This window comes from Heptranchias perlo, chromosome 5, assembly GCF_035084215.1.
Source record: "Heptranchias perlo isolate sHepPer1 chromosome 5, sHepPer1.hap1, whole genome shotgun sequence".
In the NCBI taxonomy this organism is placed as follows: Eukaryota; Metazoa; Chordata; class Chondrichthyes; order Hexanchiformes; family Hexanchidae; genus Heptranchias; species Heptranchias perlo.
The window spans coordinates 12,044,729-12,058,922 of NC_090329.1; the positions used below are offsets into that span (position 1 = coordinate 12,044,729).

The following is a 14,194-nucleotide window of genomic DNA, read 5'->3' on the forward strand; positions in this document are numbered from 1 at the left end:
AACCTGTTTTTGTTTGGATTGTCCTGCATTAAGAAACTGTAGAATTGCATTTCTTGAATTTATCCAGAAATCTCTTAGGTGCTAAGCAGTTCATTGCAGTGGATTTGAGAACCATGTTCTTTTAAGTTTTCTTCCTTACACTTTTAATTATTAAGAATGAAAGAAGAATGACTCTAACATGTCTATAATCTATCTTTAAAACTAAAATATATAATTTACCAACAAATAGCATCACATGCAAAACAACACCATTTGTTGCCATTTTCAAGGGCAGCTTTAAAAGTTATGGAAAGAATCACATATCTACATTTAAAAACTTCTTTTTGTAAATCAAAACCATATATTGTTGACAGTGGTGTAAGCAGGCAATTGATTTTACTTGTGTTAAAAGATAATTTATTAGCTTCTGTTTAGAATTTGTAGCAGAGATTCTGTTTGTGATATCAGATTATCCTCTATATGTATAGTCACCAAAAACTTGAAGGGGTTACAGTACTGAACAGCAATGCACACGCGTCAGAATTACATAATTTCTTCCAACCCAATTGCAAACCACGAAATGCAATAAATATGGCGACTCGTACAAGCTTAGGGTTTGAAACCACAATGAAACCCATATAAATTGTATAAGATATGAGGAGTAGAAGTTAACTTGTAGCTTATAACCTTCTTATAACAGGCATGCTCGGTTGAAAAGGCAACATATGTAACATAATTCATTCCCATCTTATGATTTTGAGTGGCTTTGCATTCTGTGTGGGGAATGTTTCATTCTCATGTCGCTTTCCATTTTAAAAAAAAACTCTACATATTTAATCCTGCCCCCAGTTAATTGTGAATATACAAAAGGTCCCAATACTAGAGGAAATTCTAATATCCTATAAGGTGATCACTGAATGTTGCTTTTGTTCATTTTGTACAAATCAAAGTTGTAACTTTGTAATCGAAGATGTGGGTGCCACAAACTAGTGATTCATTCACAATATGTCTAGGTTTTCTCTTTCTAAGCCTCAGAATAGGAGCTGACCCTTCCATTCTATTGCCACATTTAACACTGGACCCTACAATAGACCAGCTATTGTTTTAGTGCAAGAAACGTTGTTAGTGTCTGAGTGTCTTTATTAAAAACTGACAAATACTCTAGAATGACTCACTGTTCCATTTTTTTCAGTTTTGACTGTAGAATAAGGCCCTTTAATTCTCGAGAAGCTTCTGCCTTTGGTTTTTGTGTTAATGAGCAAATATGGCTGCTTCCTAATCACCGCAACAGGCTTTAAATTGCCAACCACTTTATATCGTTTGTACAGCTGCTACTCAAGTTGATCAGTCGTGTACTTTCATGTGAACCACTGATATCACAGTTTTAAAAAAAAAATTGTTCACGGGAAGTGGGTGTCACTGGCAAGATCATCCCGAGTTGCTCTGAAAGGACTTGCTTGCTCAGTCATTTCAGAAGACAGTTAACAGTCAACGTGGTCGGTGTGGGACTGGAGTCACTTATAGGTCAGACAGCGTAAGGGAGGAAGGTTTCTTTCCCTGAAGGACATTAGTGAACTAGTGGGGTTTTTATGACAAAACAATAGCTTCATGATCATTTTTACTGATACCAGCTTTTTATTTCCAGATTTAAAAATTATTATTTTTTAAAAAAAACTGAATCCAAAATTCTCAAACTGCCATGGTGAGATCTGAGCACTCATTCCCTGGATGAGAAGTCTGCAGACTGAGGTCACAGTAAAGTAAATAAGGCACCAGTAGTGCCATTGGAGACAGCTTGCCATAAATGCTTGCCATCAGAGGCAGCCATATATTTTGGACCCTCCCGTTGCAGTTCGGCGAAATGATTTTGCTCATATTCGCCTGTACAGCTCCTTCTCCAAGCCGCACCAAGCAAATAGTTGCAAACAGTAGCTTTCAAGCAACAGCTTGTGTAAATGTGAATTCTATGCTGTAGAAACCACCCTGCAATATAAAGGGACAGTTTCCTACAGCACTTGGAGCTCCAGCCAAGAATGTCATAGAGTCATAGAGTCATAAGAGTTATACAGCACGGATAGAGGCCCTTCGGCCCATCGTGTCCGCGCCGGCCATCAGCCCTGTCTACTCTAATCCCATATTCCAGCATTTGGTCCGTAGCCTTGTATGCTATGGCATTTCAAGTGCTCATCCAAATGCTTCTTGAATGTTGTGAGGGTTCCTGCCTCCACAACCCTTTCAGGCAGTGAGTTCCAGACTCCAACCACCCTCTGGGTGAAAAAGTTCTTTCTCAAATCCCCTCTAAACCTCCCGCCTTTTACCTTGAATCTATGTCCCCTTGTTATAGAACCCTCAACGAAGGGAAAAAGCTCCTTAGTATCCATCCTATCTGTGCCCCTCATATCCAAATGTAGAACTCCTTCCTGAACAGCTCTGCAATAGAAATGCAATACGAGAAAATAATTGGAGTGATGAATAGTACTTGTGGATTAATTGGAACCAGCATATCAAATTGTGGAATTAGGACTTATGGTCAAGTACAATTAGACTCCATCAGTTTAGTTCTTAAATAAAAGATAAAAAATAAATGCTCATTAATGCTTACAAAACTTACTCTGACGTAAATAAAAGTGAAGAACGTTTAAATCAACATATATATTTTGCAATAGTAATCTAGATAAAAGATTATTTAGCTTGGACTGTGACCGCACAACTAAAGGATTCAAATGTAAAATTAGCGAGCCTCAAGCTAGCTGCACAGAGCTGAAGAAACTTCACCCCACCCCCTTGCAGACTCTCAGCAAGGTCAGCTACATAACAATGCCCTTTTCTGTTAAAGGATATGACTGAAGGTTATGAGGATGGCCACACATTATTGAATCATATGTGGAACACAGTGTTTCCTGTGTAGATGGAGCCTAAGATGATTCATCAGTGGAATGTAACTGGATCAAGTTAAATACAGTGTGGTTTGCAACACTGGATTGATTACTATAAAATTGGGGAGACATTTCAGAGTTTTCCTTTCTTGGTTGGTTGCCTGGCTTCATGAGCTTGAACAAGTTAGGCAAAGTTCACAATGCAACAAAATCTACTCGGCCCTGTGGGAACAATGGACTTGGATAGTCTTTTCTCATTCCATATTTTCTTTTGTTCTTATATTAACAGTACTGGATAACTGAATTGGAAGCAATTGCAAAGTTTTATTACAATTAACGCCTAGCCACCAGTGAAAGTGTTAACTACCTCTTAGGTTAAATGGCTTTTATTTCAGTTGCCACAGATTTACGAGGATGGGTTTTCATCTTTAGTGCCTGGGTGTAAAGTACTGCCTGGGGAGGAGCGCATAGAGAAAAATTAGACGGGGAGGGCCGTGTCTACAAAGCAGCCTGCCTGATTTTCCACTTTGTGTCTGTAATGCTTTATACCCAGTGCAGCCTTCAATCCAAACAAAGAAGAAATGATTTACCTAAAACACTAAAAACTAAAATAGAATTAAATATGAGCAGGGCAGCATGAGAGAAAACTTTCATTTTCTGTGTTTCACTGCTTTTGTTTTCCTGCATTTTCTCTCGACTGTCATAAATATTAAAATATTAAACATGCATCCAAGAATCCTCTTTCCTCACCCCCAAAAATTGCAATTTTTTCCCCATTGTTTCATGATATGGCACATCTTTTGGGCCCAGAAAAAATGATCCATTCCCTTGCCTTTGCTAATATGGTTAAAAAAAAGCACAAATGCTGCCGAATTAACCCTGTTCTCTGATTTTCCTCTCCTCCCTGTGGAGAATCAACAAGTCTCCATTTTCCATTAGTACAAAACTGAAGCCTTGCACCAGTGCCAGGAAAGGTGAAAACCGAGGTTAGTGTCTCTTGTTGGTTTGTGCCAAACTGTACGTCAAACTTTCTGAACTGATTCAGACTTGTACTGACTAGCAAAATGAAACGTTTCCATAGGGATACATAAATATGATGCAACAGTGTAGTTGGTGTAGAAAACTATTAGTCCAACTAGCTTTACAAATAAGAAACAAAATGTTTTTTGGAAGCCTTCATTCTGTCTACTTGCATTCCCTGAGGTTCATCAAATACACATGAATTTTGATGCATTTCCAGGGAAGCTCAAATTGAAAAATCAATATTTTCTCATGCCAAGAAGAGATACACTGCAAAGTTGCAATATCCTCTAAAACGTACAACAACAAATTGTAATTTACACACCTGAATTGCATCCATCTGAGGCCACCTTTACTTTTCCAACATGATCAGACAAATCTATACCTCTAATTTTGAAAAGCATATTTGAAATTCCAGTTTCAAACTAGGAGGTATAATCTCACATCCTGCACGATGTATAACCACAAAAGGGAACTGAAAGGTTGTGTGGTTTTAAATCCCAATACATTCTGCTTTATGCAGAACAGCTGGCAGAAATGGTCAGCTATATAATTATGTTCTGCGTCTAAACTTTTTCAAAACCGCACACATCATTCTCAGCAGATCCAGCTGAAAACCACTCAGCTTCTGTTCTGAATTCTCAATTTAACTCCTTCACTCCCACAAAATGACAGATTGCCATTAATTCCAGTGGGAAATGGCTGTCTGGTTCTGTTGGAAAAGTATAAAAACAATCTGATCTTTATTCAGAAAAACAAAAACAATTCTTTTCCATGCTCAAGATACAGTAAAGATCAACTGAGGCAAAGCACTGCAGGAATATCAAAATTAAATAAAAGTGTTTGAGAATATAAACAAGGATAGTGCTCAAAGCAGTTGGTAGCAATGCTGTAAAAAACCTTCTACTTTGGTTTTGGCTGCAATACTAAGTGCTCACAAAGAAAGAACATAGAAGAACTACATGAAGAATACAACACTTTGAGATAATTAAAAAGAAACCCTTATCGTTTATAAAGGTCATGTTTAAACCACTCTAGATAGGGTGATGAATGAACTATGAGTCTGTGACAAAGGGCAATGCCTCCTATTTCAATGGCTGTTTCAGTACTGTGCGTGGACTGGCCACCTGCAGAGATTGCATTTTCATGCCTCAACCGTGATGAGATTTAGTGTCCCGTAATTAAACTAACCCAATCCTTTCTGTGCAATATCAAGCCTAGCCCTGCACAGTACATTCAATCTGAAACTAGAAAATTATAATGTACAAATTATCACTGCACCTAATCAGACCTGAAGAGCTGCCTAGATTCCAGTGGATGGGAATCATTAATTATACATTATAATGCACAACTGATTTAATCTTAGCTTCATCATTTTCAAATATATTCAATCTTATAAAATTCTAGTATGTACATTTTATCATGCCAAATATTTGGCTTATCTAGCTGCCTGTATGTAGCTACCGGTGATAAATAATGTTGGGTTGTTGGAGCTTTACCAGTTACATCAACTGACTGATCAACTCCTTTCCTTTTGAGTGCATACGACACTTACCAGATCCCCATGAGATATTTCTCAATTTTTCCCAGTAGTCAAACATGATCAGCAGCTTCTGCCATTTAAAATAAATGCAGACCTAAATGGAGTGTACAGTGCGTGAGACAATAAACAGAGAACCTCCAACAGGTCTCCCAATAAATTAGCCTGCGTATTGAAGTGGAGCTTTACAAGAAATTAACTGTGTAATACCGTATATACATTCTTCCAATGCAAACTACAGACATGATTCAAATGTGTTTTCCAGCTAAGTGTGGTTCATGAATTAAAATGATTTTTTAAAATTTAAAAAAATGGGAGGGGTGGAGGGGAATACTTTTCAGCATGAAATATCCCTCACAATCTATATTAAGAACAATTCTACATAATTTTAAGATAGCTCCATAAAAAATAAATGATTTGCTTCTTCTCTAAAGTTATGGTCTTCCCTAACATCTGGCTGCCATTTTGATCACACATATCATGGATGTATCCAGTTGCATTTACAGAGAGCAAGTCGGAAAAGCAACATTTGGTACCCATCTGGATGCTGATCTGGAGACATCCGAACCTGGAACAGTCAGTACTAGTTGCTTCCACGTTCTTATGTCAAGAGTCCCTCAATGTCCTTGAGGTGGACAATTGCAAACCTCTACTCTATTTTCCCCCCCACCTTTGTCACATGATGCTCAATCTTTGTTCAATTCCATGCAAATAAATTCTAGTCTATAAGCAAGATGGAAGATTGGTGAAACACTACACGGTTGTACTCCTGAATTAGTTATGAATAGCAATGTAATTTTATAGAATAATAATCTCTCCTACTGTAAAAGCAAGAAAAAGCTTTCACTTATATAGCGCCTTTCACATCTGCAGGATATCCCAAAAGTGCACCCTAACCCATGAATTACCTTTGAAGCGTTGTCATTGTTTTTTTTTACAGGCAACGGATGCAGCCAATTTGGGCACATCACGGTACTACAGTCAGGAAATGAGATCAGTTTTTGGTGGCATTGGTTGAGTGATGAATGTTGGCCAGGATACTGGGAGAACTCTTTGAATAGTGCCGTAAGATCTTTGTGTTCACCTAAACAGGCAGAGAAGGTCTTGATTTAACAAGGTCTGAAAGACATTGGGCTCAATTTTGAAATGATGGCGGGATGGCAGCGGGGGAAATGAACATACGCGTGGAAACCCAAATAAAAAAAAACTTACCTTTTCCAATGAGATCGCGATATAATTGACAGTGATTAAAGTTGTTTCCGGGTTTCGCGCCTGGCAGCCAGTCTGATTGACAGGCTGCCTGCCGACAGGAGCTGCGGCGGAGAGGGCGAAGAGTGGGGGGAGGGGGGGGGCGGAGAGGGCGAAGATCGGGGGGGGGAGATGGTGGAGAGGTCGGTTTATTTTTTTAAAAAACTTTGTGCAATGGTTTTTTATTTAATTTATTTAGTTTATTTTTTGCCTGATCTGGCCCTTCCAGGCGTGAATCAGAAGCAGTGGGAAAGCGGCCCAGGTAAGTTTAAAATCAGTTTAACTATCCACTATGTCAGAAATGAAGTACCTTTCGTATCTCAATGAGGTACATTTGGTTCTTTGACAATCATCCTGCTGGCTTTAATTGCTGGCGGGATTTCCGCAGTCGGGAAGCAGCATGCGCACAGGCGCGTCTGTGGGAAACCCGGAAGTCGGTGGGTTGGGTCTGGCTTCCTCACCTGCTTGGGATTTTCCTGATTTTTGCAGCCCCCCGCCCCCACAATTTGATTTGAAAATCGGGGCCACTGCCTCCAAATAATGCAATGCTCTGTCAGAATGGCACTGAAATGTCAGCATTAATGACTTGGACTCAAGACTGAACAGATTAAATGACACCATGTTTTTCTGTCATGATGATTTCCCATCATTTCAAGCAGTGCTAATCTACATAACTGCAAAAAGCTGACTAAGAATTTCAAAAAAAGAAAGCTGACAAAGCACCAAAAAGCCGGCGACTCAACAAAATGTGTAACTGGAAAGCCGCTCTGAATAAAAACCTATGGTCAAGGCCACTGTTCAAAGCAAGTGAGCTAAGTTGTCAGGGATTTCGTTACAGTAGACATTGGGAAAGTCAGCAGATTACGTAAAGAGAAAACCAAAAGAATCAGAGGCTAACAGGCAGAGTAGAAAGGCACAAAGATTACAAAAGGTAGCGAAGAAACCAGTCGTATTGAGTAAAGACTAGAAGGCATTGATGGTGGGTCTTGGTGAACTGATCCCAATGACTGATAACTCCTGTTGTCTGTGTGAAATCATTAATTGGATCTGGGTAGGAGGACAGTGCACCTAAGAAACCTCAAAGCAACTGTGTTTTACAGCTGGACTTTTGTCAGCCCACTTCCTCTATAGATCAGCAATTTTATTGCAGCCTGTATCAACAGTGAAAGAAAGACTCCACCTGGAACATGTGCCTTTGTTCCAGCCACTATTCATAAATCACCCCATCATGCGTCGCAGTTCACCACTTCTGTACGTGAAGTAGTAAGTCGCGATACAATTAAGGAGCGATTTCAACCAGCCCCAAATCAGCGGATTCCCCAGCTGATCATGCGCTAAAAGCAGACTGTTGGCAACTTTGCAGTGACAGTGAGTCTTCTTCAGAAGCTCTGGGTGATGTGTGTACCTTGGAACGTTATGGTCTCTATGGTGACGGTACATGCAATATTCATGGCCATCGGTTGCTGAAAAATTCCTGCAGCAAAAGCAGCCTTTTCAACCAAAGAGATGTGGTTTGGTTGGGCCTCCCTGATCATGAAAGTTTCCTATGTTTCTAAACTGAGCGCTGATATGCGCTAACATCATAACTGAGCTGATTGTGATAGTGCGTCGGGTGAGCATCTATGCTCCATTCGATGTTTACGCACAAAGATCCATATTAAGGAAAACAATAAAATGCCTGCTAAAGTTGGGTATCAGCACCAAGGCCTAAAAAGAAATGGTGAAGAAAACCTACAGGAGTTTGCAAAGAGACTTACTAACAAAACTGATCAAGTGATAGGGGCAAATGTAAAAGGAAAAACAGCAACTGAAGAACTTATCCAGTGTGGAGAATCAGTTGCACACTACAATAAAAACAGAAAATGCTGGAAATATACAGCAGGCCAGTCTGAATCTGAACAGTGAATGGTGGAAATAGAAAGCAGGTCACTTCTGCTGTTGATAAAAGAAACACAACTGTGGTGAAAATGTATAACGCCTTATCCATAACATGGCGCATCAGCCACAGACATCACTCAATTTGTGATGTTAGTGACAGAAGAAAAATCTTAAAGTACTCGGCCCTGAATTTGCACAGGCGCTCTACAGGTCTCCGGCGGGAGACCGACGGAAGGCCCAGGAGAGCGGCGTGAATGGCTGAAAACGGACGCCTGCTTCCCGTCGGAGTTACGACTGGAGACAGGTGAAGCCCCACGAAATTTCAGGGTCTTAATATCCTAAATGATTTACATTTAGACAACAACCTCTTCTGAAGGAAGAGATGAGGAAGAATCTGTGTCACATAATATTTCCAATAAGCTCTCTGAACACTCTACTTGCTTGGTCTGAGTGCCTCTTAATGAAGGAAATACCTTGGCCCTGTCACCCTCAGTATTGAGTGCTACCAAAAGTTACACAACTATGCAAGATCCCTAATGTATATATCTGCAAGTAGCCTTAAATGTACAGGAACACAAAGAAGAATGAAAACTTTGATAAATTCAATAGAAATTTATAAACCTTTCTAACATACTTCTCCTTGACTACATCTGATTAAGTGTCAGCCCTGACTCAGTGGTAGCACTCTCGCCTCCAAGTCAGAAGGCTGAGAGTTCAAGCCCTAGTCCAGGACTTCAGCACATAATCTAGGCTGACATTTCAGTGTAGTACAGGCTATATCTCTCAGGTGGTTTTAAAGATCACGTGGCATTATCTGAAGAGCAGGGGAGTTCTCCAGGTGTCTTGGTCAGCATTTGTCCATCAACCAATCCCATCAAAAAACAGATGAACTGGTCATTCATCTCATTGGGATCTCGCTTTGTTCAAATTGGCTGCTGTCTTTGCTTATAAAACAACCATGACTACTTGTCAAAAGTAATTTATTGGCTGTAAAACACTTTAGACAGAATGTGTACTTACATCCTAAAGAGCTAGCCTGGCACATTTTCTCTAAAGTTGGAAAAGGTTCTATTCAGTGCTGAGGTGCTGCATTGTTTCTCACTTCAATGTGCTCTTCAGCCTGAAGGAACTGAAGTTACACAAAAAACCTGTTCATCTAATATGAACCTCTCATCTGCAATGTACTGGGATGTCCAAAAATAGCTGCACAGAAATATCAAAAGGATATCTGAAAGCAATTTAATGAAAGGGCTGGCAGATAGGCGAAAAAAATACTTTTTAAGAAGAGGATAAAGATATGCATTTTATAGCCAAGTATTTTTAAAGAAAGACTCTGACAACAATATAAAGATCACATTTCACGTATTTGAATTTGATTTTTGTGAACACATCCGACATACCTCTGGTCAATCAATTTAAAGATATAAATCAGACATGGGTAAAAAGTGGTGCAATGTTGGGAGAAAGTAGCAGTGGAAGAATATTTCCTGTTCATTGCTGTTTTTGAGCATTCTTCACACTTCAAAAAGGCATTACGATTAAATTTAAAGAAAAGGCTAATTTAACTTGTTAAAGGTACCTTGTGAAAAACTCGTGCAGAATTACACAGGTATGAGCAATCCAAAAAATTGGTATTTTACTCCAAGTGAGACCTGGCACTATTCTTAACTAATGAGATGATTTTTAAATAACACCACAGCGGTGGGTAAACAGTACAGATTCTGCCCTAGATCGTGGGTGTGCCGGTCATTTTCAGGCACGGTGAGGACGATGATGATGATGATCTGGAGATACAGGAGCTGCATACTTCACAGCAGTTACTACGCAGGTAGTGGGTGTGCTACAACTAAGTCAACTTCCTGTCCGTGTTGGAGGAGCAGTCCATGAGGAGGATGAAAATCAGCCAATCCACTCCAGTATATTACCGCCCAAGTGGTGAAGGTGAAAATTACCACCCATAAATTCTTAATTTGACCTGAGTAAGGAAAATCAGAAAAGAGTCACCTCGTACTCACAAAGCTCCTGGACGCTAAATCATTAAGAGTACTAACAAAGGCCTACGTGTGCACGTGGAAACTATAGAAGAAAAAGGACTGTAGCATTTTAAAAAAAAAACGTTTCCCTCCAGTTTTCTTCCCTTGCACTGCTCCTGGAGATAAGGACTCATGTTGGAATACTGTCCCAAGACATCCACGGCTCCAAGTGCCCATTCTTCATGTGACACCAGGCTAGTGGGCTATAAGACCATGGCAATCATCACAGCAGAAGAAAATATTGCCCCTCATTAAAAAATATCACTAGGTAGCAATCAGAAGCCACCTAGTGACACAGAGGTTAACTGTGGCACCTCAAAGAGCACAGCAAATTTTGCATTCACTCGTTGAATTATCAAAGGAAACTCAAAGTAGAATTTTTTAAAGATAATATATTAAGAAAAATGATACAAGCAAACACCTGACATCCGAGTTTAATGGAGTGATTTAGCCTTATGGTTCTGTTGATTTAAAATAATAATGAGAGGTTTATGAAAATAATTATTAAGGCCTTTTTATTATCCTATATCAAGAAATTATTGAAAACACACGGGTTTGGGCTGGATTGTAAATTTTAATTCTTAATTCCAATGGCAAAATAAGAAATGGCTAGCTCATTTTTGGAGCTTTGTTCCAGTTAGGAAATGTATTTAAACATTCTTTCCTCTGCCTGACAGAGGGAAAAATCAACATTCGAGAATCCTACTTTATCATCTGCTTCAAATATAGACTAAAAGGTTTAAAAAATGGAAAAAGCATTCAACTATCCTACGTTGGAGGTAAGATTTTCCTCTTGCTTCTGCTCTTTAGCACTGAGCAGAATAAGCAGATTAACAGAACCAGGCTGGCAGTCTGCTCCTGCCTAATTGCAACTCACGGATCCCCATGTGTCAACTTAATCTCCGTATTGACAATCATACCCGAGGACGTGCTACATGTCATTGTTTGTCTCTACCGTCTGCAAATTAATCTACAGCAAATAGGTCAGTGATTCAAACTGAGACTTCCAGAGCTGTCAGCAATTGTTTGGCCACTGACATGATTGGCTAAGTTAATGTATGAAATTCTGACTAGTTCAGATTTCCATATTTAATTAAACTTAAAAATTGATTTACAAAAAAAAAGCATTATTAATCAGATCAAGTATGGAGACACCTAGAGGAACATTTGAATGTCTGATAAAAGAACTACTACTTCTTCATATTAGGATGCCCAGGGATATCATTTACTGCAGATTATAAAAAATGCTCTGAATTCTGACTTCAAATGCTGTAAACGCAGGCTTCCTCATACCTTGAAAGAACCTCCAGCTAAAAGTAGAATATTACTCTTATCCCACAAGGCACAGACTGTCATTTTACAAAATTCATAACCTTTGCAGTCCAGTGATAATCTCTCACCCTGCTGCATTTAAGGTCTTGTGTGTCGATATACCCTTAGTTCTCAATCCAAAGCAAACAAAATTAGGACTCCAAGTAATGACGGGGCTATTAAAAAGTAATATATTAAACTGTAGCTCCAAGCCATTTTGAGTCTGGGAGAGAACCAAGTGAGTAGATAGAGCAAGCTTTGTAAGTGGATTTCTTTCAAAATCTGACGAGGTACGTATCTACAGGAGAAAATCAAACATTCTTCACTTCCATATATATATATATATATAGCCTCCACATAAAAATATGAACAAACCCAAGCAGCTCAACAAGGCTTCTTTGACAGCACCTCCCAAACCCGCAACGTCTACCACCTAGAAGGACAAGGTCAGCAGGCACATGGGCGCACCACCACCTGCACGTTCCCCTCCAAGTCACACACCATCCCGACATGGAAATATATCGCCATTCCTTCATCGTCGCTGGGTCAAAATCCTGGAACTCCCTACCTAACAGCACTGTGGGAGAACCTTCACCACACAGACTGCAGCGGTTCAAGGCGGCGGCTCACCACCACCTTCTCAAGGCCAATTAGGGATGGGCAATAAATGCTGGCCTTGCCAGCGACGCCCACATCACATGAAAGAATAAAAAAAGCACAGAAATCGGCAGCAGGATTCTGAGGATCTACATGCTGAGGTCAATTTGGAGTGTCACAGGGAGCTTTCCCTGTACTGTCTCCAACAGACAGAAACAGCAGCAATATGGATCCTTAGAGTCCTTGGAGAAGAATCCCAATATGCCAGTATTTACAGGTATGCCCCTGGCATCAGGGGATAAAGTACTTCAAGGCAAATAATGCTAATAATGAAGTAACCACTCATAACTGGAACCTTTGTTACTCTCAGATGGTCCTTTCGAGAGCAAAATACATCAATTGGAAACTGTGAAGAACATTGTGGCAAATACAACTGTCCATCTAAGTCAGGAGATCCAATCTGTAACTGAGACAGGTCAAGATGGACCGATCGGTGCTGTAGGGCCAAATGTCTTGAGAACTAAATTTGCTTCTGCCCATCAATAATTTGTTATCAAAACAAGCTCCCTCCATCTGAATTGTGTGTATGATCCAGGCTGCAAGAGCAAATGCAAGAAAGATGCCAAGAAAGTTCTCCTTTCAAAGACAGACTGGTTGTTGAGAGCAATCTTTCTCCGACAAGGCAACGGTGTCAGTGGGCAGATTCATAAACCAGGCCCATTTTCTGCCATCTCAGAACCAAGGACACTATTTCAGATGGTACCAAGAGATGAAATTGACAAGAGTGCAAATCAGAGACTTGGATTGCTGGACATGTGCTTGGAGTTGACATGGGGCCAACACCAGATTGGCAGCTGAAGCAAAAGATCGAGAATGCTGGACAAGGTTGGACAAGGCTAAGATCTGAGGTGAGAAGAAAACTTTTGTTCACAAAAAATTTACAAGTTCCATCCTTCAAAAAAAAAATCTATCTAAACTGATTATGAAACAGAAACAATCCACAGATTTTCCTACAAACACACAAGGGACTTTGGAAAGATATGCAGATCACAAAAAATTTAAAAAAGGGTGAGGACCAGAAGAAGGACATGTATACACAAGAGTGGAAGAATCCTGACCATGCCAGGCAATGGTCAGCATTAAAGGGCATGGATAAGGGGAGAAGTTGCAATGGCCCCTATTAGTACATGCATGTTGATGTTGAGGGCAGGCAGAATCAGGCTCTTAAGTTAAACCCACTTAACAACACTTATTATGCAGTCTCATATAGGGGCGAGTTAATGGAGGGCCACTTGTACCCATGGAACCATAATCACAGCATGAGTCATTGCCTTTAGTGGAGGAAAGATAAGATGAGATAATTAGCAAAAACTGGAGGAGAAATTAAAGAGGAGAAATTATCTATAAATAAAACAAATACCAAGCCATTAGACATAGAATTCACACCAGAAGTAAGCAGAACTAAATAACTCCTGAATACTGCAGGCTCACCTTCATTCTGTATTTAGCTACTTTTGTATGAACAGTGAATGCTAGTGAAACTTTTGGGACCCTGACTCGCTAAAGCCAAGACGGATTATAAAAGGAGCTGAATTTTTATTAGCGTAGGTACAGTCACAAGTTTAAGAATGACTCAAAATGTGTGTTGATTTTGCTCAGAATATTGAGCTCAATAACCTTTCTGAGCCAGTCATTAGACTTAATCCCCGATA

The 14,194-nt window shown here is 39.8% G+C and overlaps 1 protein-coding gene across 2 annotated transcripts in view; it reads right to left on the reverse strand.

Moving 5' to 3' along the window:
• The window catches only part of arhgef10 (Rho guanine nucleotide exchange factor (GEF) 10), a 312,671-nt gene that overhangs the window by 52,046 nt on the left and 246,431 nt on the right, over positions 1-14,194 (reverse strand). The gene's annotated exons all lie outside the window — the stretch shown is intronic.